General features: G+C 38.7%; 1 protein-coding gene across 1 annotated transcript in view; it reads right to left on the bottom strand.

Annotated features, from left to right (window-relative positions):
* LOC116780156 (cAMP-specific 3',5'-cyclic phosphodiesterase 4D-like) overlaps window positions 1–26,268 on the bottom strand; it is a 105,334-nt gene that overhangs the window by 26,442 nt on the left and 52,624 nt on the right. The window lies entirely within an intron of this gene.

A 26,268-nucleotide genomic window follows, 5' to 3' on the forward strand; every position in this document is an offset into this window, starting at 1 on the left:
AATAAACTATTCCAGTTCCCCCATACTGGGATCGTGTCTAGCTTTTATTTTTCAGACCGCCACTTACATACACACGCACACAGGAAAAAATGGAAAACAAAAGCAAAGGAAAACATACGTGGCAAATGTCATCTTATTTCAAGAAATCTATGCTAATACAAAAAAATGTAGTGAAAAACCATTGCAAACTTCAGAGTGAAAAAAATCTGATCCCTATGAAGTCTCACCTAACCCTATTAAAAAATGGCTTAAACACAGACTGGCTCACTGGATTAGACTGAAGCTCAAACAAAAAGGAATTACTGAAGAGTCTTCTGATCTACCAGATTTCCAGAACTTTTGACAGAGTTACCATGTTCTTTACATGATTTTACTGCACTCTTGATACCTTTGGCAAACTATTGGAGCACAAGACTTAAGAGGAATGTCTGAGGGAGCTGAGGTTGTTTAGCCTGGAAAAAAGGAGGCTCAGGGGACACCTTATTGCTCTCTACAACTACCTGAAAGGAGGTTGCAGTGAGGTGTGGGTCTGTATTTTCTCCCAGGTGAAAGTGATAGGACAAGAGTAAATGGCCTCAAGTTGCACTAAAGGAGGTTTAGACTGGATATTAGGAAAAAATTCTTCACAGAAAAGGTGGTGGAACAAGCTGAGCAGGGAAGCATTCAAAAAACATGTAGATGTGGTGCTTAGGAATATGGTTTAACCTTACTGATTCTGTGATTCTATTTCACTAAAAAACATTTACCTCACTGCACTCTGAGCATAAACTGCCATGTAGTGTTTTTGGGAACGCTCATTCATAAATGAACACTCATTTCCCGGTGTCATCCACAATAAGAAGAGAGAAAAATGTTAATCAGCAATACCCCAATCACTTTTCTTAGGTGTTCATGTAATTATTTAGAGCCCTCTAAGCTCTCAAAGTACTTCAGTAAACTTAAGCTAATGAAATACTGGAGGAAAATAGGCTTTAATAGTAAGCATCAATGCAGAGAAAATAAAGTGCCTTAGGAAAATATCAGATACTTCTGTCTAAGAAGACTCTTGTTGTGAAGATAAGTCCACATGAGTTTATAACTCTATATGAAATCCCTTAATGTTAACTGCATCATTTAATAAGTAGTCCAACATTAGTGCACTGGAACAAAATGTCTTTTTTGCAATAACTATGTCAGCCTACTAGTATATCAAAGGTTTATAGAAATAATAGAAATTCATGCAGAAAATAATAGCCATGCTAAAACAAGAGACTGGATTAAGCGCAAAAGTCCCAGCGGGCTGAACATTCACTTTGTATCTGAGCATTAAAGTTTTTTTGGCACATCAAATCATTCTCTGTTTTAAGGCCCTCCCCATAAAGAATTGTGTCATTAGGAGAGCTAAAAACTGCAAGAATTAAGTTAGAGTGTTCATTATCCTTTTGTTTTCACTTTCACTCTCAAGACCTTGATGTTTGATACTTTGGATGGGCGCACAATAACTGACTAAAATATTTACCTTTCAAGGCTCAGTGTAATCAGTTTGTTCTCCACTCAGTGTGGAGTAGTAAAGTTGCCATAGATTCTCAGTGTTAAACTATTTTTAACCTAATAATCTACAGTTTTTTACTTGCTACATTTGTGACAGAAAAAGAATAAGCTTTTTAGTGATAATTCATAAGTTACAGTGATTGACGGAAGCTAATCTCTGCAAATAAAAAGGTTTTTTGGTGCAAAAAATCACAATATATAGAGAATATATAGCTCTATGAGACAAAAATGTGTACATTAGAGACAACATATCATTTTGGTCAAAGTAATGTGTGCACATACGCTACAGAGTTTGATCTCTGTCCTGTGTATATTTTCCCATCTTAGTTTCCGGTTGCCTTGTGCAGAAACCTTTATAGTATCAGGAAGAAAACAGAATTCACCATAATTTTTGCCTGCACAGTGCCTATAACACTTTCCATGTATTGTGAGAAGTATGAATTTAGGTGTTGCAGTGTAGGCATAGGTCACAATACATAGAAGTCTTACACAGTAACCTCTTTTTTCTCCATTCATGCATGTGATAATAAGGCTCTCATATACTTTCAGTCACCCAATTACCCACTACGATACTCAAATCAGCACAGGGTTATCTCAAGGTGCTGTTCAAATACTGTGATCCAAGGAAAAAAAATATTTAAAAGTTCTTAGAGCCAGTCAAAACACCTAAGGTGATATATCAACATGTATACTGTTAAGGAAAAACTGATGCTGCAAGCACCTCTTCAATCCTGGTGAACTGAAGCTGGTGAAAAGGCTAGAAGGTATGTCCTATGAGGAGCAGTTCAAGATTCTCAGTTTGTCTAGAAAAGTAGACTGATGGACCTCCTCATTGTTCTCTGCAGCTTCCTGAGGAGGGGAAGTAGAGAGGGAGGTGCTGATCTGCTCTCCTAGGTATCCAGTGACAGGATGTGAGAATGGTTCAAAGTTGCACAGTGGGGGGGATTCAGTCAGGACATTGGGAAGCATTTCTTCACTACTAGGTTGGTCAAACACTGGAACTGACTTTCTAGAGCAGTGGTTGCTGTCCCCAGCCTGTCAGTGTTTAAAAGGCATTTGGACAATGGCCTTAACAACGTGCTGTAGTTTTTGGTCAGCCCTGAAGAGGTCAGGCATATTGAACTAGATGATCATCGTAGGTATCTCCCTCTCCCTCTCTCCCCTCCCCTCCCCTCCCCTCCCCTCCCCTCCCCTCCCCTCCCCTCCCCTCCTCCTCCGAACCTCTCCGAACCTTTCTGAACCTCTCCAAACATCTCTCTCTACTTTCTGGGACTTACTACAAGTTCACAGAAAAGATAGAAATTATTAATACTTTATGCACCACCCCCCCCCCAAATAATTTAGAAAGGACATGTGAAAGAGCTATGCTTAGATCCTGTGCAAAACGAAAATGTTTGTAAAAATGCAAAAGAGCAAAGATACAAATTTTTATTTACTACTATTTTATTAGTATTTTTGGCAAAACTAGACCCTTGACTTCCAACTGCTGCAACTCCTTTAGTATAACACATAAACCAGAAACAATCTACATACTACTCCGTAGCTAGGAACTACATTATAATTTTGAAGTATACTGTTTCACCATTGACTAAAATATTATTTTAAGTGTATGCTTGTAGGGGAGAAGAAGTTCTTTACTGCAGTATATGCTGGTTACTCTCTTTTCCTTCAAGAATTTGAGCATTGGGCTCTTTTAATCTCTCCCTTTATACTTTCCTTCTACTTATAATGAGATACAGACACTGTAGCTGAGTCTATTGGCCAGCCTTAGGTTTGTACAGCTACAGGACATTGCGAAGATGTGAACATGAAGAATTCTTGCAAACAGGATTTCAGACAGGCTTGACATGCAACAGGCTAAGGACATGCTTTCAGCATTTTTCATGCATATATACAGCCTAGCAAAAAGACTACACATGTGCCAACACTGGAGCAATCAAAAAACCTGCTGACACTCAGTCAATCAATCCTTAAAGCTTTTTTATGCATCTTTTAAAGTTTTCCATGTTTCATCTCCCTTTTCCCGCTTCCTAAGTTTTTGCTAATTATCACTTTTATAATTTTGGCTTTTTAACCTGAAGTGTTAACATTTGCAGCAAGTACGTGCATGCAAGTTAGATACAAAAACTAAACCTCCCGTTTTACACTTTACTACTCCAAGTATTCATTTTTCTTCTTGCAAGGTATCCATTAAAGGTGAAAACAGAACTTAAGAGTAGAATTTTTATCACAACGTTTATAATGTATGCTTCTTCAAAATACTATTTTCAAGGTCATTCATGATAAATGAATAATCAAATCTGTTTGAGCAGATGCAGTGACAGATTGATTCAATTTTTCTTTAGTAGATCCAGCACAATTGCTGTCAAATACAGCAAAAATAATCCGCTACATTTACAATTTTAATTAATTTTTTTGATCATTAAATAATTAAAAATGTGATCAGGTTTTCGATTAAAAATATTACTATGCTGACTAAAACATTATAAATAGCTACTTGATGAAGAATTAGAAAGTAAAAGGCCACAAATTTTTTTTTTAATACAAGCAATGGCAGAAATTAAAATGATATATCACACAAGAGGATTTGCATCTGTTTAAACAATTTAACAATATAGCAAATACAGCAGTAAAAAAAAACAAACAAAAAACCTAGATCCCCAAACTGTTTTTGTGATATGGTAAATAGAGACCTGTTTAATGCTTTCAGCAACTAATGGTAAAATATGTGTTCAGTATCTCTCTCAGAAAAAGAAAACTTGTAGAACTGGCATGTCAAGTAACCTATTAAACAGCAATTTGCCTATAAAGCATAAATGCAGTGCTTTCATCAATAATTGCTCTGATTTTTTCATTTAATCCTTCATCTTTCAGCTCAAGAGCAGAAGGCCCACTGATCTGCCTAAAGCCCAGGAGAAGTCACGCTTGAATACCAGCAAATGAGTGCAAAGGACACACATTAACACCCCCACTCACAAGTTTAAACAAAGTTACTGCTCAAATTTCTATCATGCTCTGAGTCATGTAATTAAGAAAACAGCCGACAGTTGCCACAAAGCATTGAATAGAGACTAAGGCAGAAAGATTACCTATTTTCATTTCCACTGAGTATAGATTTTCTTTGCCAAATGCTAGTAGAAGACAAAGCAAGGTGCAAATCCTTGGCTTCTATACAACATGAATTGAAAAGGACTGTTGTGTGCGTTCACAGTAAATACCTTCCTTTTTTTGGGTGCTTTGCCAAGAGAGCAGACATTTCTGGCAGTTAGTATTCTAAGTATATGTTTTCCTGAGTCCTTGTACCTCTGCAATTGCACGCATCAGTAATGGTAAATACTAGCAGCAAAGCCCACAATTCATTATGCAGGCAACCTAGAGCCTGTAATGTAATGCTTATCACAATGCCCTTAGACTCCAGTGTTGCCAACAGATGTTTTCCCTCTGTGCACAAAGATCATATGCTCTGCCCTCCCACAAAATAGTACCACCCACAAAATAACACATCTGAGCATATATACGTACATCCTGCATGCTCAAGGCTGAATTCAGTGTGATTTATTTTAATTGCTCCTCCTGTTATGACTTGATGTTATAGAAGCATATTTACAGCCTCTCATCTTCCTATGCTTCCTGAACATTAGAGGAGATGACACTGAAATTTCCTTCTTTTCAATGACAAACACTAGAAATAAAATAGCTTTATATTAAGGAATTGTCCTCAAGAAACAAAAACCAAACCAAAACCCTGCATTTTTTAAAAAAAGTCAATGCTCTTACAATAGAAGATAATTGTGCAAGTAGACAATATACTTGTCTATCTCAAAAATTTCAGAAGTAACATTTACAGAGTCTTAGTCACTGTTCTAGACTAGTTTTTAGACCAGTATACTTAGGATTGTGCATATAATCAAGGGGAGCCCAAAATGCTAAAGTACTGTGAGGAAAGCTGTCCAAAGCAGTTGTAAAATGGAGTTCTACTGTATGACATCAAATCCTTAAAGAACTGACTACACTCCAAGACAACTGGAATCTCAGTGGAACAGAGGCAAGTGGAAACAAAATTACTGTAACGGACAAATCATGTCCAAGGTAGCACTGTAATTTTATGTAGGCCAAATAAACCATTAATTCAAATGGAGCTCAAATTCCACAGAAGGATAAAGTAATGCAGTTAGAGAAATATATTAATCTCTAAAGTCAGTCCCCTGAAGTAAAGCAAGCTAAGCAAAATCCTATTGGAGAGAATCAGTACCAGCTGAAGCTGCGCAACAAGACTAGCTCAGTTGCTTAGAGAATGGTACTAACACTGTCAAGGTTGTGGATTTGATTCCCTGTGTGAGCAATTCTCTTAAGAGTTGGACTTGATGATCCTTGTGGGTCCCTTCTAGCTTAGAATATTCTGTAACTCTTGTCTGTAATTCTGTACCACGTATGATAAAATCAGCAAATTTATGCTCCTTTTCCCAAGAAATCCATAGAAGAAGACCTCTCTTCGAAGTGCTCACCTATTCACAATTCTGGTTGATGGGAAAGGCAGAGAGATTTCACATTCCCCAATAGTCACATCAATTCTGTAGACTTTGAGGCCTTTTTTCTATTTTTTTTTTTTATCCTTCCTTTGTTAAAACATGTCCAAAGAAATCATAAATTTTGCTCCTTCAGAGAACATGCTCTATGCCAGCAGAAGGAACACAACATATGCACTAATATGCACTGATGCAACACCATACAGTAAGGTAATGAGTTGGAGAAGTTACTCTTCCTATCTCTGATGGTGCAGAGGGAAAATTGGATGAGCAGTTTGCAGAACTAGAAAAAAGAAGCTAAACAAAAGTAATACTCCTCCTCTTACATCCACTCTTCCTGATGAAAGTCTTCAGTTTTAATATCTTTTCTAAGATTTTGAAATGCACTCTCTTGGAATCATAACTAGTAAATTTTCTTTAGCAACATCCATATTAAGTAATGCAATCAAATTTATGTTGTATTTTAACATATATATGCAGGTATGTAATAATTCTAGTGGGAATAGCATCTAAGCATAATAGTAATTAAACCAGGAGAGGGTTCCAAATTGCTTTATTAGTATACTATGTTTATGTCACCATAACATCAGAAGCAATGAGTTTCATTGTAAATGTGTATTCAGTCCTGTTTGCCTGTCCTGATTTGGGTTGCTACCTCTGGAGCCTCATTAAAAATCTCACCCAGCTCTTTGGGGGAACAGGAGGGAATGGTTGTTTCCAGCCTTTCACCTCCTTCTTCCCCTTCAGACCTGCTACAACAGTCTTTGAAAATATTGAGTTCCCTTTTGACGTTAAAGACAGCATAATGTTATTGTTAGTATTTCTTTGTCTGTTCTGTACTGTCTACACCATGTTTAGGGTCAGAACAGGGCCTTGTAGGGCGGTTGTTTGGACGCCTACCCTGGGAGCAGATAATGCTGAGTGGCACGGGAAGTGGGAGGACATCGGTCAGTATTTGGAGAAGTTTTCTCCTCCAATGATTTGGAAATTCACCCCTGAACAATTGCAGGATCCTGTTAGCATGATAAGACTGGTGAAGGAAAAATGCTCTGGTAGCTCCAGAGATGGCCAGCTCACAGCAACCTGCTGGACCCTGGTCACTGCCTACCAGACACTACTTGACATGGTACAGCAGTGACAGGGGGAGGAGAGAAGGAGCAAATCCACAGGCACCACGTCCACCCAAACCACAGCTGAGTCAGAGGGAGAAAGAAATAAATCAACCGGCACCGTGTCCACATAAACCACTGAGGAGCCAGAAGAACAACCCAAACCAATAGCAGTCGCCCCTGTCCAGAAAAGGAAATCAAAGACTAAATCAGTCCGTATAGCAAACTATGATGAAGAGGCAGGACCTTCACATCCACCGGAGGAGACAGAGTCAGAAATAATCACTCGGTCTCTATCCCTGGGTGAGCTACGTGAGTTCCGAAGAGAGTTCACGCAACAGGCGAATGAGTCCATTCTGACCTGGCTGCTCCGAATCTGGGATGCCGCAGCTAACGATACATGGGAGTGAAGCAAGACAACTGGGATCCCTGTCTCGAGATGTAGTCATTGATGAGGGGATTAGAAGGAGGCAGGAAACTCTCAGCCTCTGGCGGCGACTCTTGTCCAGCGTGAGGGAGAGATACCTTTGTAAGGAGGACCTCCACATACAGCAAGGACAGTGGAACACGATGGAACAAGGTATCGGGTGCTTAAGGGAATTAGCTGTAATGGAGATAATGGTGTCCCCCAAGGTTTGATACTGGTTTCAGTATTGTTTAATCTGTTCATCCATGACTTGGATGAAGGGACAGATGCCTCCTCAGACAGCCTTGGTGTTGTGACACTTCCCCGTGGAGCCTGTTCTAGTACCCAACCACCCTCTGGGTGAAGAAACATATTCTAATATTCAACCTAAACCTCCCCTGGCTCAACTTCAAGCCATTCCTTTGGGTTCTGTCATTGCTCACCACAGAGAAGAGATAGTGTCTGTCTCTCCTCTTTCCCTCACGAGGACGTTGTAGACTGCAATGTCTCCCCTCAGTCTCCTCTTCTCCAGGCTGAACACACCAGGTGACCTCAGCTGCTTCTCATAGGGCTTCCCCTCAAAGCCTTTCACCATCTCTGTTGCCCTCCTTTGGACGCTCTCCAATAGCTTAATATCTTTCTTATATTGTAGTGCCTAAAACTGCACACAATATTCAAGGTGAGGCCACTCCAGTGCAGAGCAAAGTGGAACAATCCCCTCCCTCTGGCAATACTTTGCCTGATACTCCCCAGGACCCAGTTGACCCTCCTGGTTGCCAGGCACTGCTGACTCATGTTCAACTTGCCATCAGCCAGGACCCCTAGGTCCCTTTCTGCGGCACTGCTTTCCAGCATCTTATTCCCCAATCTGTCCATATATCCAGAGTTACCTCATCCCAGGTGCAGAATCTGGCACTTTCACTTGTTGAACTTCATGTGGTTTGTGATTGCCCGGTCCTCTAATTTGTCAAGGCCTTTCTGCACTCAAGGGAGTCAACATGTCCTCCCAGTTTTGTGTCATCTGCAAATTTGCTTAGTATCCCTTCCAATCCAAGTCATCAATGAAGATGTTAAAGAGCCCTGGGCCCAAGATGGAGCCCTGTGGAACCCCACTAGTGACAGCTCACCAGTCTGATGTCACCCCATTCACTATTACCCTCTGTGCTTGATCCACGAGCCAATTGCTCACTCACCACATGATGTGTTCATCCAGCTGTGAGCTGGACATTATGTCCAGAAGGATCCTGTGAGAGACAGTATTGAAAGCTTTACTGAAATCCAAAAAGATTACATCAACTGGCTTTCCTTGATAAACTGAGTGTGTTACCTCGTCATAAATCAGGTTGGATAAGCAGGACTTTCACGAAGCTGTGATCAATGGCTGCATTGTCTTTCAGTTGTTTTTCAATACTTCTCAGAAAGACTTTACCAGACACTAAAGTGAGACTGACAGGCCTGCAGTTTCCAGGGTCCTCCTTGCCCTTCTTGAAAACTGGGACAATGTTCACCAGCTTCCAGTGATCTGGATTCCCAAGACTGCTCAAAAATCATCGAGAGAGGTTTTGCAATGACAGCTAGCTCTTTGCATCAAAAGTACTCTAACCACTAAGTGATAAAAATATTTTAATAATTAAGTGATGCCATGAATTTAATATATACTTGGTGCAATAAAAATATCCCTCATGGCAAAATTATTTTTTATCCAATATGAACTATTCAACAATTGTTTTGTACTGGTTTTAAAGATGTTTAATATATTTTTATTGTACATTAACAATTAACTGCTGCTGAAAGATATTTCACATTTAGCAAAAGGGACAACATTCAATCTCTTGTTATCTGAGAACCTGAAAAATTAAAGAATAATGTCAAAATATTTAATAATGAGTTTTAAAGACAAACACAATGCACAACACATAGGTTCATTCCACTGCTATATTTCATAAGCCCCCATCATCATTTCCCCACAATGAGAGTCTATCAATTGAAAACCATCCCCAGTTGAACAACCTTTCAAAAAAAGTTAACACCACAAAGGCTTTAGCACTGTTAGTTAAAATCAATGGGATTCCCCGAGGAGCTCCTCATTTCAAGTAGTAAAGTTCACATATATCTGAAGCAGAAAGGGAGAAAAAAAAGGCATCCCAAAATCTGAAATGCTGAAATGAACTTCTTCCCAGAGAATGCTATGGCATTTGTTCAGTTTTCCCTCATTTGCAAAATATACTGACTTTATGGTGGCTGCTCTAAAAACCTTGAGGCTCAGGCTAAGGCAGGCAGGCAATGTGGTGACAAATTGGATGATAGAGCTGGTTGCCTAACTTAAAAATTTAAAAAAACACTTGGGTAGGTATCCAAAGAAAAAATAGCTGCCAGCAGTTAAAAGTATTATTTCTCTTTACATCCTGTTTGCTGAGGTTGCTACTCACAACACTGACATGTCAGCAGAAAGGAATTTGTGTTGGTATACAAGCTTCTTCTATGAAAAATTTAGAAGTTTAAACCATAGATCATTAGAAACTGATGCTCCTTAGAATGAATAATTTAATTTCTTTACAACTAATCATTGTGCTGGGTATAATGCAGCACATTTGTCTTACAGAAAATGTGAGGGCTTCTGAGGTATAAGAGTCAATAGATGAACACCAGTGAAATACTTCAAGGGAGTTAAGGTCTCTGTTCTTCTAAAAAGATGACATAGCCAACAGCTCAGCTGGAGCATCCCTACATCAATGCGTGCAGCGTGCAGCGTGTACAACAAACAAGAGGAGCTGAAAACCACTGTTATGCTAAAAGGCTACCAATTAGTAGCCATTACTGAAAGTTCGTGGGATGAATCTTTTAACTGGAGTGCAGCTATCAATGCCTACAGGCTGTTCAGAATGGACAGAAAAGAAAGGAGGGGCAGAGGGATTGCCCTCTACTTCAAGAAATGATTGTGAAGGGCTCTCTCTGAAGAACATCCACAAACAGGTCATAACCTTGTGGATGAAAATCAGAGACTGAGGCAACAAAGAAAACTTTGTTGGCTTGTGTCTACTAGAGGCTGTCTAGTGGTGACAAAGCCTTCTTACTCCAGCTACAGGAGGCATCAAACTCACCAGCTCTCACCCTGCTGGAGGATTTCAACCATCCCAAAATGTGTTGGAAAAGAAGCACAGCAAACTGTAGTCAATGAAGGAGACTCCTGGAAGGCATGGAGGATACCTTCTTAAGCCAAGCAATAGACAGCCCTACCAGAAGAGATGCATTACTGGACCTCATCGTCACCAATGGAAGTGAGCTGATGGGTGTTGTCAAGATTGGAGGGAGTCAGGGCCACAGTGAAGATGTACTGGTGGCATCAGCAGTCCTGAGAGATGTAAGACAGGTGAAGAGTAAAGTCAGGACCCACCCCAAATTTTGGAAAAGAAAACTCCAGCTGTTCAAGGAGTTAGTCAGTAGGAACCCCTGGGAAACTGCTAAGGACAAGGGAGCAGAACAGAGCTGGCAGATCTTTAAGGACATTTTCCTTAGAGCACAACAGCTTTTGATCCACACATGTAAAAAATCAGGAAAGGAGAGACTGACATGGATGAGTCAGGACCTTCTGGTTAAACTGAAAGGCAAGAATTCAGACATGAACAGGTATCCTGGAAAGAGTATAGGAATACTGTCTGGTTGTGTAGGGATGGTGTCAGGAAGTCCAAGGTGCAGCTGGAGCTGAACTTGACAAGCAACACAAATTAAAATGGAAAGGGCTTCTACAGATATGTCAGTCAGAAAAGGAAGATTAAAGAAAGCATATCCTCCTAATGAACAAGGCTAGCAAACTAGTAAAAACAGAGGAGAAGGAGGCTGAATCACTCAATAATTTTTGCCACACTCTGACAATCTCTCTTCCCACATCTCTCCAGTTGGTGAACCTCAAGGCAGAGACTTGTGCAAAGTCCTTCCCAGAAGGAAGGAGAAGATCGGGTTTGTGACCACCTAAGGAACATGAATGTACATAAATCTATGGGACCTGATGAGATGCATGCTAGACTCCTGAGGGAAATGGCTGATGTAGTTGTCAAGACATTCTCCATGATATTTGGAAATACATGACAGTCAGGTGAAGTCTCCAGTGACTAGAAAAAGGAAAACATTGTACCCATCTTTAAAAAGGGTAGAAAGAGGGACTCTGGAAACTATAGACCTTTCAGCCTCACCTCTGTGCCCAGAAAGATCATGGAACAGATCCTCCTACGAGCTGTGCTAAGGCACATGGAGGACAGGGAGGTGATTTAAGAGAGCCAGCATGGCTTTGCCAACGGCAAGTCCTGCCTGAACAACCTAGTGGCCTTCTATGATGGAGCAACTATATCAGGTACAAGGGAAGGGCTATGGACGTCATTTACCCGGATTCTGTTAAGCCTTTGACACAGTTCTCCACAATATCCTTCCTCTAAACTGGAGAGAGATGGATTTTCGTGGATGGACAAGGAACTGGTTGGATGGCTGCATCCAGAGGATATTTGTCAATGATGCAATGTCTGAATAGAGATCAGTGATGAGTGATACTGGGATTGATTAATATCTTCATCAGTGACATAGATAGTAGGATCAAATGTGCCCTCAGCAAGTTTACAGATGACATGAAGCTGAGTGGTTCATTTGATATATTTGAGGGCCTGGATGCCATCCAGTGGAGTCTGGATGAGCTTGAAGAGAGTCCATGTGAACCTCACAGTGTTCAAAAAGCCAAGTCCTACACCTGCGTCAGGGTAAGCCCCAGTATCAATACAGCCATGGATGAATGATTTGAGAACAGCCTTGCAGAGAAGAAACTGCAGATACTGATGCACAAAAAGCACAGTGCCATTCTCAAATCCTGAAACTGGGAATATGTTGGCAAATGGCCTAGTAGAAATAAGTTGTGTGAAAAAAGCAGGGTTAAAAACAGTAACAAGATTTTCGTGAAATTCCATGGTTTTCCTTCTTACAAATTTCCTTAGAACAGAGTGTGTTTTTCAAGTTACTCAGTGGACAAAATTACAGACTGAATAACTTTTGTGAAGACACATTGGACTGATGTGCAACACAAAAGAAGTTTACAGTCAGCATTTGTAGTCGTAACTTGCATTGTGTTTATAGTGACTACAAAGCATGTTATGATTCCTTTTTGTAAATGTTAAAATTTTAATATTTTGAAGTTGTTAATTTTATTTTAGTGTAAATAGGTATCCTAAGTATCTGTTGTTTCCTACTAACACAGATGTGAAGATCTGTCTCATTCTACACAGGCATGAAAGTGACTACATTCTTCAGGAACACAGAAGGATACTTTTGCAATACAGAGTAAGTTGTTTCCTTGTCTACTGAAAAAGGAATTCTGAAATGAAGGCAAGCATTCTTTTTCTTATAATTTTAATTTCCTCCAGGAAGGGTTTAAAAGAAATGAAAAATTAATTTGTTCAGCATAATAAGGCAATTCAAATGTAAGATTCCAGTCAGGCCTTACAGACCAGATGGCTTTCAATTTTCTGGCAATGATGTTAGTTAGAAGTCAGGATATAAACTTATTTTAATCAACTTTAGGCAACTGAGGTTTTTTCTAATCATAGAAGCAGCTGCAGGCTGGAAGCATCGCAGCATTAGTATTACATTGTACAGTACACATTAACAAGGACAAATAAAACTATAAACAATAATCACAAGTAAAGCTTACTTAAGTAAAGTAGATCACTGATCACTACTTCAAAGACACCAAAAAAATTTGGGGTTTAATGAACATCTTACTTCTTCACTCTTCATTTATGCCACAAAATTTCTAAAAAGCACACAAAAAACCATGACATTGGTTTAGTCACTAAAATGTTAAGCCCCTAGTTCAGCATAAAAAAAAATAAATTGAAAGTCTCAGATCCCTCCTATAAAGAAGGAGGTAAGACCTTTATAACTTTCCCTTTCTGGTATACTTTTAACAAAGTATATACATAGAATGTTATTTTTATTAACAAGTTAATGATTTCTCTATTCTTTTCAAACTGAAGGAAAACTGGAAGATCTATCTTCCAGTAAAAATTATGTTATAATATCAAATTAGGAATTAATTATAGAAGAAAGAAAAACTATGAGTGTATTTCAAAAGCTAGAAATGGGTTTTTATAATTACCAAAAAAGGCATAATTCCAGAGGTTATTAATTGAAAAAAAGAAATTGAATAACTACTATCAAGCTTTGCTTTACCTCCTTTTTTGTCCTAGAAAGCCTGAAAAAGCAGAAAAAATATCCTAGTTTGCCTAGTTGGATTATATTCTTTGGCAAACTTTGCACTTTACTGTGGTAATTCATGTGATATGGGACAAATATTTGTCATGTTTGCAAAAATGATCAGTATCATTTGAAGATGCATTTAGTTTATCCTCATGTTATTTTGACACAGGCCTAAGATTTCCCCCCATCTACTATTTTTTATTTTTCTACAATAGTACAAAGAACTCCCCATTCCTAACATCTCTAAAATAAACACTGAATATACACAATATAAAGAAGACAATGTTTTTGTAAGCATTAGCAATTATATTCCATATTTCATCCATGCGGAACATTTTCAGTGCACATTATCTTATAAAAAACATGAAAAATAAGCCAAAAAGAGTATTCAGAATGAAAAATAAAAAATGCATATGTATTTTGCTTGCTGAAAATAGAAACATAAGAGAAAGTACCATTAAACACTAAGACATGATCTTTTATTTTTCCCCTGCAACTTCCAAGTATCTCTGGTTTTCTTTTACAGTGGAGTTGCCTACAATTTTAAGAATAAATCAGTATGTATAAAGAAAAAATTGAAGTATGTATCATGCTGCCTGTATATACATCTATGTCTCTGGTTCTGTGCACATCTTTTCTCTCCCCTCTTTTCTACCCTGCAAAGTTAAAGTTCTTGATTAGTACCAAGAAAATATGACTAGACTGTAGGTACTTGAAATATAAATTTTTGACATTTTTGTGAAAACATCTGAGTAGAGATGAAACATTTGGCAAGTGTCCTAATTAAAAAAAAAAAAAAGGCATAAATAAGCCATATTTTTAAGACACACAAAGCCTATCAAGCCTAAATAAAAATTGAAAAAACAAGCCCATATGTCCTTCTAAGGCAGTTCAATCATAAAAGGTTTAGTGGAAATCCAGATTTCACAAGAGCTGTTTCAACAGAATCCTCATGAATTCAATAGGTATGGATGTTTCTTGCAGTTGACTTCCAACAAATACCAGGGTGCAAGAGCACAGTCAGCAATCAAGGGAAATGCCTATTCAGCTCTTCTCAGCACTCATGACCTTGGATCTGAAATAAGCTGGACCCAGTACAAAAGGGATAGGGACAAAACATGTCCAGAAGTGGAAGGGCCACCAGTGTGGTCAGATGCTGGAGCAAATTCAAATAATTCAAAATATTCAAAGGGGTAGAGGTACAGGACCTGGAGAAGAGAAGGCTCAGGCATGGGGAAAACTCATATCAGTCTTCCACAACCTGGAGGGTGGTTGCAGATAAGAGAGAGACTGATTCTTCCCATGGGTGCACAGTGAAAAGTCAAAAGGTAGCAACCATAAATTTCACTGAGGGATAACTCATTGGGCAAAAGGGAGAAATTCTTCCTGCATGGGTGGTCCAGCACTAGCAAGAGCTTTGCACGGAGTCTGGGGAATTTTTAAAGTTCTGAATTTCAGAACTCATTGGAAAATCCAGTAAGGCTAGAAATGCATATTATTTTTTTATTTCAGCTTCAAATAATTCATTATTTATCAATGCACAATAACAGCTCCTCCTCCAAGTCATGCTTTGAAAGATAAGCCTAGTCTGAAGCTTAGACTTTGAAACGGTTCCACATTTGATTTCCAAGTCTTAAAACTGTGCTTAGTTTTTCTCTGTGTAGATATAAAAACCTACTTTAATTATCAAAAAAGTTTTTATCTGCTTATGAATCTGAACCCTGTGGGTCACCTTCATCACTATTTAATGCTCTTCTTAAGAAGTTCTGTTTTCAAGCTGCTTTAGATTGATAACTTCAGTGGAGTTTTCTTTAGTAAGTCATTACCTCTAGAAGAGAATTACACATTATCAGTGTAGATATCAGATAAGAACATTTATGATTAACTTAGTTGATAGTTACCATTTCTTTCATCTCACTGTTTATTCATGGAGTTGGAGGTCACTAAATTAAACAGTATTAGACTTTTGAGCTGGGTTTCTGGTATAGTCATTATCGCAGCCATATCGCACTTATGACTATTGACCAGACTGGTGAAAAGTAATGTCAATAGCACACTGTAGCAGCTAGCAGCAGTCTGTGTCTATCACTGTGTCTCTTTGAACTGGTAGTTATTTATTCAAAAAGGCTGAACCGAAATCTGCCTGGCAATCATTCACGGCGGTTTCAGACAAGAGGTGCGATTGTGTCCACATACTTCACATTAAAATACTACTATTTTAATAGGTCTTTGTTCCATGACATATTAACAACCTTAATTGCCTTTTTCCTTTACCCATTTACTATTTTTCTGACACTGTCCTACATTCCTTTTTCCCAGAAAATCAGATGCATGACAACAGGATATTGAAGCTTTGTCCTTATTAATGTCTAGAGTCAATTTAATTTTATTTGAGTAGATGCTTCAGTTACGTCTTTGTCATGACTTTTTACTCTAATTGTTTGCAATTCACTTCATATTGCCCTTCTTCAAATCAGATTTTAAAAAAATAACTTGAATATAGGTATTTGTTAACAAAGCTGCAGTCAGTGTTCACAAGACAAATAACTGCCAATTAGATTACAGCAAATTTCCTTATTTTTGTTAGGGAATATCAGGTCTTCTGTGGTGCAATCTACATAACCCTGTATTATGATTAGAATATTATTCTAGCCAAGGGACAACATCAAAGATATTGACTGAAAATTGCAAACTCAGGTATATGATAATAAAAGAATTATACTTTTTTGTGTGAACAAAACTCTTTTATAGCTTAATAGCAATAGTTTAAAAAAGTAGTATGCTCTGAAGATGTGTTTCCTATGACAAGTTTTTATCTATCATCACCAATTTTCTGCTGGTTTGCGACTCAGATCAATTTTACTTTTTTTTAAAACATGGCATTATAAAATATTTGGACTGCAGATTAATAAATGCATGCTCTAGGACATCAATTTTTTTCTTAGTAGAAGTATAAGCAGGAGTACTTCTATTTTGTAGAATATCATCATAGTGGGTAACTGAAGAAAAATGTATTAACCAATCATCCTTTCAGAACAGTGACATAGTCTGTGGCTGGCAAGAATATCAAACTAATCAAGATCTGCTTGTGTAGAAAAGTCTTCTAGCAGTTAAAGAAATGAGAGTAAGAAAGATAAATTTTTAAAGGACCTCATTGTGGCAAGAAATTCCTGCCCATGTGGAAAGCCTCGTTGTGAAGGTACATCACATAGATGCTCATATACACAAGAGTTGGCCCATCAAAAAACGTTGAAACAATCAACAGGTTAATTAGGCTGCTAGGATTGAAGTGGCACAGCTGGAACTGGATTGGCAACATAAGATGAATTATTTATAGCTTGAAGGGTTCATGACACCTCTGGTCATCAAGGAAGAGATGCAGCATATAGATGGGTTCACGGTCAAGAAGTGAACTCAACCATGGACACTATTGCAATAGGTTATTTATGAATGTGAAACACACATTGCAATTAAGCCAAGCTTGGAAAAAAAGTAGCATACCTCCATTGCTGGAGGAACTTGTATAAAACCTGTTACTGTTTATACAGATTTAGGGCCATTATGTGCAAGGAAGGCATATTGAACTATGTAGCATAATATATTTCAAAAAGGACCTGGATTCTTCTTCCTAGACGGCAACTAAATCTCCAAACTATAGATTACCCTCTAGCTTCTTTGTCAAGTAGAGGCAACGTTAGTTTTCCAGTGTATTTTTGAGTTCTGCTACACAAAAATTGAGCACTAGACACTAATCCACAACAATCAGTTCAGCTTAGGTTAGAAATTTATGTTCATCAGAAGGCAACACTGCAAGTCCACTTTGACTGGATACACACTAGTGAACTGGAGCTGAAAGTATTCAGTAGTTCTCCAAAAATATCAGGTGTTATTAGATCTGTCTTAGCACTTTCCAGTCACATAGAGTATGTTAGCAAAAGAAATAAATTGTCGAACTTACCTGTGAAGACTATCTTTTTTAGTGGTGATAAGGAAGAAAAACTTTATTCCCTCATCTCCTCACTGTGTTCCGGGTATTAAGGGCTATATTGAACTGCCTTTCAGCACTAGACAGAAAAGCTGAAGTCCTTCAGGCTTCATCAAGCATGAAAACAGCATTCTAGCCTGAGTTTTCCCATTTTGGGCTACCATGGAGTAACATAAAACAATCCAGTTCTTGTACATGTTTATATGTGAATCCTTTCCTCTTCTTATTTCCTACTCGTATTCACTGTGTCATGCTAAATTACTCTACAAACTCTGTGAAACAGTGTTGGTCTGTTTACAGTCCTTCTGCTACATAACTAGTACATATGTCAGATTAAGTACAAAATATGTAAATAGTGATTAATTGTATTACGAACTTTTTGCACACTAAACCTGGATTGGTTGGTTAGTTTTTAAAGAACTCTGATCTAACAATATTATCAATTGGTATTGAGGAAAATCAATAGGTGATCAAATTACTCCATCTGGTTTAGTGTATGTGAATGCGATATCACTAAAAAGTGTCATTATGCAGACCCTAGATTATTGGTAGAGTTGAAATTAGTAACAATGAAGGACAAGGGTGAGATTCTGACCTCAGAATAGAGAGAATTCTAAAGTTGTAAAAATCATATTGACATAAATCTAGGGAGTACAGAATTTCATTGAGTTTGGTGAAGGATTTGACAAAGGAGTAAAATACACTACTTAACAGTCACTATCAAATATGTTCTTACATATCAAGAATGGTTCACAGTAGCATCAATGCTATGCCTTTCTACTCATATGTTTAAGGTGATTGATACCACACATTTTTCTCAGTGCCCATTAGGATGTACAACAAATAGGAAAACATGACTCAGAGTTGTATTTTGTGCTGAATTAGAATACAATGCCTGAAGAATCAAATGGTAAAATATGTGTGTATATTCCACATTTTTCCTATTTTCGGCCTTGTCGCAGTTTGAGACGCTCAAAAATCCAATTTCCAAGTCCAAGCCCCCCTCCCACAATTTGTTTCAGTGTGAGAGGATTTTCAGACAAAACACAGCTCAGTATGGGGGAAAGGGAATTATATTACAGTTTATTACTCACACAAATAAATACTGTAATACATTATATACACAATTCTAACTATCTCTCCTATGGCAAAGCAATATATTTACATTAGATCAAGTCCCTCCTTTCCCTCCAATAAAAGTTCAGAAGGGAAGAAGAAAAGGTCCTTTCCACTTTCAGGGCAGCAGTGTCTCTCCTCTTCAAGGCAGCTGGATTTGTCGTAGCTGGAAAACATCTCTCTCCATTACAATATAGGGGTTTTGTTTCACCCCTTGGCCCTTTGGCTCCAGCTGAAGGTCTCTCTCCCGTGGACTGTGAAAGCAGGGACAAGGCTCGCCTCACCATGTCATATCATGAAGTGCAAGGCATCTTCATGAAAGTCCCTTCCTCAGGGGATTCAAGTTCCTCCTGAGTCTCTTCCCCCCTCCTGCATTCCTCCTGGCCACCTGTGGTCCATCTCCAGGACATTTCCAAACTTCGCAGCTCCTCTCTCTGGTGCTGCTGCATTTCAGGACTCCCTTTAAGTGTAAGTCCACCCCCTCCTTCCAAAAAAGGGGCCTCCAAAGGGTTTGGAGAAAGTAAAGCCAAGTCTCACCCCCAAACAGCCTCCACTGAGCTTGGTCCCCTCTCTCTACTCTGTCAGACAGCTCTGTGTCTCTCAGCTTGGTTCCATGCCATCTCTGCTGCTTGTTATCTTTTTTGGCTTTCCGCCACAGCTCTCTGTTCACTGCTGCTCTGCTGAACACTGTTCTGAGTTCCTGCAGCCCCGGCCAGGGCTGGGGGGCCTTGGCCCCCAGCAGGGCTCCTGGCCCCTCTCTCCTCGTGGCCTAAAACATGGCTACTTCTCCTCCAGCTACGTCATCTTCTGTCTTCTTTTCCCGTCTGGTGTGATATGTTTTAATTTTGCAGGGGCACTGATTGGGTCAACACCAAGAACACCACCCCACTGGACTCAACCACTTTCCAACTCCAGGGGAAAACCCTTTTTACCCCAGGACAGGCCTTTATCCTAAAATTGAGTACAGCCCTGAAATAGCTGCTGCAGCCAGAACAACTGTATTGCAGTGCAAAGCAGTGCAGTGACCTCATGAATATCAGATGCTCCTGTCAAGCAGGAAATGTGCAATTAGAAGAGCAATTGCCACTCTGCCCTTTCAGTTCTTTCTAGCAAAATCAGGAGGAAGAACATCATAATCTGCTATAACACATCTTGGAATAGCACTGCTTAATGACAGCTTGAGGGGGGAGAAGTGGAAAAGCAAACAAAAAAAACCCAAAGAATGCGCCTAACATTTACAATAAATAAACTATAAAAAGGGAGCAAAATAATTAAAATAGAATTATATCAGTGTCTGCATTTTTCTGTTTGTTAATAGAAAACAAATATTTGTTTCTTGGCTTAGTGTCTACATTTCATCCATAAGCTCTCAACCTGTGCATTGCTCTTGTTCAGAGATAGCTTAGTGCAATCAATCACATTTTGAGCATGGAGAGTAAATCCCTCATCTCTCCTTCCTTGCCTGTCATTTCTGAATATTTTGTAGCCACCTATCACAGCACTCCAATCACACAATTCATTTCAATGAGTTTCTGTGTTAGCAATCAGCTCACAGTTTTTCACCTGAGCAGCAGCTGCCAGCTCCTCCTGTTTGTTTCCTGTGCTGAGTGGCTGGTACAGAGGCATTCAGCTGGGCTATTGGCCCCACCTCCTTTTCAGAGGAACTTACCTGAATTCTCTTGAGGCAGTTCGCTGGGGTTTCCCTGTTGCTTCCCAATGCCTCAGGAGCCCCTGGCTCTTCCCGAGTTCTTCTAACATTAAATCTAGTTTAATTCTTTGTTTATAAATCCAGACAGCTTACTGTCCAGGGCATTCTTGCACACACTTGGTCAGTTGAGTCCTGTCAGCTGTAAACAGGTCCAATTTCTCAAAGGTGTGCAAAGATCATAGAGGCTGAGACCTTGAGTGTGGCACCAGCTACACAGACAGCCATTCACCTGTTCAATTAATGTCCTTTTTCTCAAACCCCCTTCTCTGGCTGAGAGGGCTTGAAGAGAACAACAGCCAAGGGGCTCTTCCAAGGAACTTAAAGTGCCAAGGCACTTAAAGTCTCTCGATATTTCTGAGTCACTTCATTGCAGCATCACTCAGTTCTACTTAGAATACTAAGAATTGGACCATGGGATTTAGCAGTCTCAGCAGCCTTTCCATCACACCACAGATGCAACCTCCTGACAGGCAGCAAATTTCTCTAGAGATATTGTCTGGGTGAAAAATCTGCACTTCAGTGCTCCTCATCAAGGAGCCTCCAGTTGCTAACACCCTATGTATGTTTCTGATGGCATGGGTTCTAGTGAGGTTGGGTGGTTGGACAAACTTTGCACGGCCAGTCTTTGCAGGGTCTTGTCTAGTATTCATTCTGTCTACATTCTCCAAGGCTCACAAGAAAGGTGGTTTCCTCTCGGTCAGTCAGAAATGACATTAACTCCTTTTTGGCTAAATTCTGTTATTATTTACCACACCAGGGGTAAATCTTATCTCCAAAACTGAACTGTATGACCTGATAAATAATTTACCAGTTTGAAATCAATAACTAAAGAATAAGCCCAGTAAGCAAATTAATTATTTCCCAAATCTCTGCACTGAGGAACAAATATAAGACCTAGAACTCCAATATGTATTGTGTAGCAGTATGGAATATGTAATTTAATGTCCTCCCATTGAAGCCAATGGCAAAAGTTCTCTCTCCTTTCAACCTAGCCAGAATTTTAACCAAATACTAATAACAAATTAATTATTCTTCAGAATTTAACTGAATTCACTTGAGGTTTGGCAAGCAGAAGGCAAAAAATAAGAGAGACAAAATCCTAGCTGTTGGAAATTCCTTAGTTCCTGTATTTTTTTCTTTCAGGAAGAACAGTATGAGAGATTAGACTAGCAAGTTCATTTAAAACCTTGCTGGAATTGTTTACATGAGGAAAGTGCTAACATATAGAGTCAGTGTTCATGAACATTTCAGGAATTGCTTTAATAAAAAGCTTAGTTTATGACCATGCACTACAGTATAAAGGACCTAGGCACTGGACTTATTTTGAAGAAATTCTCCCAGTATTAGGAATGGGACATGGCTTCTTTGCCTGTGACATATCATATTCACAAATAGATTTTCCAGCCAAGAAGGAATGACAAACAATCCATGCATGTTTATGATTTTATCTTATGAATTTATTCGGTTTGGTTTGATGGAATAATTTAAAAATTTGAGGGCAGTTTCACTGTAATATTCCATGCTATGGGGATTTACAGTATCACAGATTCCAGGCACAGGTTTCAGCCTGCTGCAAACATTTCAGCAAGGAATTTAATCTGCTTTTTTATTTCATAATGTTCAAGACAGATAGTTCTGCTTCATGAGGAAGAAATCTATTTCCAGTGAGCACATATCTTTTAAATAGTCTATAACTTGATCTTGTTAGTATTCTTACCACTTCTTTATTCAAAAGAAAAGGTTCTATGTCCTTGGCACATGTCATAGGTTTACTTGTTCTAAAAAAACCCAGCTTGGATTTTTTTCCCCTACACCACTGTGAAAGAAAGGTGTTGAATGAGGGAGGGGGATAGAGTGAGTCACACAGACAAAAGAACTAGCAAGCAGCCCTACATTCAAAGCTAATGGGTCTCAGAAGACTGTGGAGGGAGGTAAGTTTTTTCTTCTCAGAAAACGGCATCCTTCTTCACTTTTGCCCTGAATCAGGGAAGGGGTGTGTGTGTGGAGGTGAGGGGTGCTCCGGAATTCATTTTTCTTTTCAGCCGGGCTGCCTTTGGCCCCAGTCTGCCTCCGTTCTCCTGTGCCCTGTTCTGCCCACGGCCTGGACCTGCCTTGGATTTCATCAGAGAAGTCAGGACCATCTGTGGAGGAACCTTTGAGGGAAGAAGCCACCCTTCCCCTCTTCCGTTTGTTCCTGTGTCAGCTAGCAGCTTGTACCCATCGACGAAGGGCAGGGAAATCCCAGCCAGAGCCAGCCGTCGTCAGCAGATCCAACAGTGCCCCATTTCAACTATTAGGGAGCAAATACAGCCTCTGCTCCTCCAGAGATCCAACAGCGCCCCCTGCTATCATGGTTAGAATTGCGACGAAAGGAGAGAAGTACCAAACTCTTTTGGTGGGAATCTTCAGTGCAGGATTGTTGTGTGTGGTTTTTTTGTTCTTTTGTTGTGCTGCCTATACAGATATATCCTTTAATAAAGGGCTGTTATCTTTTCTTTCTCCATATTTCCTTGACTGGAGCCTCTTAATTTCAGATTTACAATAGCTTAGAGGAAGGAGCTTTGTCTTCTTCATAACTCATCCTCCTTAGCAAACACTTCTGTCTCATTAAACTGAGACAGCACACTGTGGGCAATGTTAACAATTCCAAACTTAATTTAACACAGCAATTATGTGCAGATGCATTCTCTATAAAAGCTCTGTTTTAGGAATTACCGTTTAAGGGTAAACAAAGTTGATTATTATTACCAGCAGGAGCCTGCCAGGTGATAGGACCCTAGGGGTCCATATAGTCAAAGGCTAGAGCTAAATTTATAAGAAATAAAAATCACAAATTGATTTTTAAAGGATAGTTAAATAAACTCCTGCTAACCTAGATTATGTTGTGCTTATTCATAAACTTTTTTCATTACTCCATTCAAATTCTATGCCTCAGAAAATCTATCTTGGTGAAAAGTTCCTAATGCAGTCGTGATTAACTGTAAGAATAATAAAAACAAAGCATATACAAATCAGCAGCCAGGACTTATATTGTGGAAAAGGTTAAAGATGACATCAGAGTGAGGCTGAATACAGTATATTTTGTTGATCATTAAATATTGTTCCAAATGTCCTGTCTCATACTTTGCATCAACCTACTCCAGACTGTAAACTCATCTGTGAGGAAATGGGAGGGAACAAAGATAAACTCCCTAAACAAAAACAGAAAAAAAATATCAAAACTGAAGACCATAATTCTCCATTTCAGAGAAATTTTGCTATTTGTATGGCTTACTAACAAGAAACAGATCTTGAAGTTAAAATTTTTAAGTTAAAATATTTTATCAAAAGAGCCAAAATATGAATGTATTTAACTGTTTTAAAAGTGACGTCTGCTTTTATGATGGATGCCATCAATAGTTATTTAATTTCAGATAATAAATCCTGAAGAACTAATCAAATGTGAAAAAATAGGTAAGAAAATAGCACAGACATGGGGAAAGACAAATCTTGAAAAGCATTTGTATCTGGGAAGAAACCAGTATATTGTGCATAGTCCGTGAAGGATATGGTTATATTTACTGAGCTGAGTGTTGGCATTTTGAATATTATGAACATAAAATGCTATCTGAATTTCACATTAAGATGTGATTATCCTTCCCAAAATATATTTTATTTTTATCAACTTCAAGCAATCCTAGAACTTCCTGGACCAAGAATTACTTCAAAGATGGAAATATACTGAATTTGTGTGAAAAAGATTTAAAGATGAAAGAAAGGAAAAAAAAGTGTTCAGGTCAGAGTGAAAGGTTATAAAGTATCTGCATAACCTCCTGGGGGTTTGATTTGGTTTGGCTGGGGGTTTTTTGGTGGAATGGGGCTAGGGTGGGGCTTTTATGTTAATTTTTATTTTAATTGATGGAAAGAAGTATAACTCTGCAGACAGAAACATGAAAAATCTGCCAGAGGTAACAACATACTAGGAAATAAATCTCTTTCCCTGAAGGGAAAGATTATATTACATTGTCCTGTTTTCACTTGGTTTGAAAAGTATGTAAAAAATTTCTCTTTTGAAACAGAGAAGAGATATATCATCTAATTTTACCAAAGATGTTGTCCGAACTACGTTTGAATGCTACACACAATGCTAGGAGCTCCAGAAATTCTTTCATTAGGTCAGTCATCATTCATTACATCATTTCAGACCAAATGATACTGAAAGGAACTGTCATATAAAACAAAACACATCCCAGTAGAGGAAGTAACTTATGTGTTAGGAATCACCTTCAGATTCCCAAATGTGAATCACCAAATTTCATTACAGAAGGAGTAATGCTAATATCCTAAAAGCCAGAGAATGTAGATGTGTGTTTACCTTTCTCATAAACTGTATTCTCAGTTTAAATTTACTAGATTAGGAAGATTATTTTTTTCAGAATGGGGACACAACATCACATTGTTTTACCAGTTTCAAGAATAGTTTCTCTCCAAGACTTGATAGTATTAGAAGAACTGTACAGAATTATATAAAAGCAAACATATTTGGTCGATAAGCTTTTCTCAACATTTAAAATCTGAGTGTACAGACTTTGCTGGAAAACTAAGTATTCAAGTAGGCAAAAAAAAGGAAAAATTATGTTATCATCATTTCTTTTCTTCATCTTTCCCCTTCCCAGTAACTTCTCAATTACTTGAAAATAAAGCCCAAAGAGGAAAGAAGATAAGTCAGAAAGTTGACAGGAAAGACAGACTAACACAGAAGTGAAGGTCAGTTTGTGGATAACCATTGTCTGAATGATGGAACATAAATTCAGTCAGGAGCCTAGATCCTTTACCTATTCAACAGAGAAAAGAGTGCACTCCCATCTTAGATATTCTGAGTTGCCCTGGAGATTCCCTGGTCAGAGGAAAACAGAAACTCTCATACTGGGTGTCTGAACAGAGTACATCCAGTATGTACTGCCAGTGACTCTCTTCACATCCCAAAAGTGACTGTATCCCAAAAAACTGTTTTGATGCCTAAAAGTTCTTCTTTATTTGTTCATGGAAGCCCCAAACAAAATTCTATCATTTAGAAAAATTAATTCAACGGAAACTGTAACTGTAACTAGTTTGTCAGGTTGTCAAATGAAACTATATTAAGACTACGTAATTTGTAAACCTGGAAGGCCTAGCTGTCCATCCACCAACAGAACCATAAAATAGAAAAGGCTCCTTAATTTTATTTTACTGTTAAAGATCCTATAATTCTTGCTCTGTCATCATATTAAACCTTCTACTATCACTACAGCCATATAATTCCTCTCAAAAAATAATTCAAATCAGTTGTTCCAACTCACCAAGCTGAAAGTCTGCTCTAAATTCTCAGTTCCCTGATACCTTGTACCTGAATATCTAAATTTCTTTCTGGCCACTCCACTCTTCATTTTTTTGCTACTGATATTTCCTTCAGTTTAAACAAGATCTCAATCCTTCCTGATTCCCAAACTTTATTTATCCATTGCTATCATTTTTAATGTCCTCTCTAAGAGGCCTCAGCAGCCAGGAGAGCCAACTCTGTCCTGAGGGCATCAGGCAAAGCATCACCAGCCAGTCAAGGGAGGGGGTTGTCCCAGTTTGCACTGGTGAGGCCTCACCTTGAATGTTGTGTGCAGTTTTGGGCACCACAATAT

Source organism: Chiroxiphia lanceolata, chromosome Z, assembly GCF_009829145.1.
Source record: "Chiroxiphia lanceolata isolate bChiLan1 chromosome Z, bChiLan1.pri, whole genome shotgun sequence".
In the NCBI taxonomy this organism is placed as follows: domain Eukaryota; kingdom Metazoa; phylum Chordata; class Aves; order Passeriformes; family Pipridae; genus Chiroxiphia; species Chiroxiphia lanceolata.